At 35.9% G+C, this 1,027-nt stretch overlaps 1 pseudogene; it reads right to left on the bottom strand.

Annotated features, from left to right (window-relative positions):
* Window positions 1-453: 453 nt before the first annotated feature.
* On the bottom strand, window positions 454-619 carry LOC119467710 (annotated as a pseudogene).
* Between the last annotated feature and the right edge of the window lie 408 nt (window positions 620-1,027).

Genomic DNA, 1,027 nt, shown 5'->3' with positions numbered 1-1,027 from the left:
TATTGCCCAGTAGAATTACTATGGTTAACAGTGTTGTATTGTATATCTCAAAATAGCTAGAAAAGAGGATTTTGAATTTTCTTATAACAAAAGATTATACATGTTTGGGATAATGCTAAATATCTCCACTTTGATTATTATACAACCTTCCCTTGAGTTAGGACAAACTCTAAGGAATAACATGCTCTAGAGTTTCCTCAGTGTCAGGCTGAGAGTGAGGCTTCACCCAAAATCATGTACTTGCTTGGTTTCGTCTCATCTCTCCTGCTTTTACCTTACTGATCTTTCCTACAAGCATGTTCTTAATAAATACCATGCGTGTGATTTATCATCTCAGACACTACTTTGGGGAAAGCTGACCTAAGACATAGAGTTAGTAAGTACTGTTTCCCATTTCTGTATTCAAATTTTGCACCTCTACAGAGGGGAGGAAAGTAAGATTCAGAGAGGTTCATATTTTTTTCTCAAGGTCATGCAGTGGGTAAGAGACTTCAGTCTAATATTCTAAAATCTAGTAATGTGAGTTGTACCACATTATCTCTTAAAGATTATCATAGGGAAGTAAATCTGATAAGAACAGATCCTACACTTGATCTTAGCCAAAAGGCCGAGAAGTAACAGGGAAGTAAATGAATGATAATGAGCTGCAGAGATTCCTTAGAATCTCCAGTTTAAACTGTGTTTATACTCAGTTTCTTCATGTATGAAATTAGGGCACTGTTATTATTGTCTGTGTGTTTCTTTAAGATTAAATGGAAAAAGGGAGCACACTTTGGCATATGGCTAGATATTCAGTATATATTTTTCCTTAATTGAAGAGCCAGGGTAAAGAAACTTTAACCCAATAAGGACTCGGGTGATCAAAATTCATTTGACCAACCACAAAATTCATTTGACCAAACACAGGGCTTTTATTTTTTGTAGCAAAGCCTCCATTTCTGGAAAAATACTGAAAAATAACAGCCTTGTCAGTCCCTCAGACCTAATGGACTATATCAACATCCCCATGGACTTGGTGGATAAAGAA

The sequence above is a fragment of the Cebus imitator genome, unplaced genomic scaffold (genome assembly GCF_001604975.1).
Source record: "Cebus imitator isolate Cc_AM_T3 unplaced genomic scaffold, Cebus_imitator-1.0 Scaffold320, whole genome shotgun sequence".
In the NCBI taxonomy this organism is placed as follows: domain Eukaryota; kingdom Metazoa; phylum Chordata; class Mammalia; order Primates; family Cebidae; genus Cebus; species Cebus imitator.
Note: the sequence above shows the minus strand (reverse complement) of the source record. Positions and strands in the feature narration are given on the sequence as shown.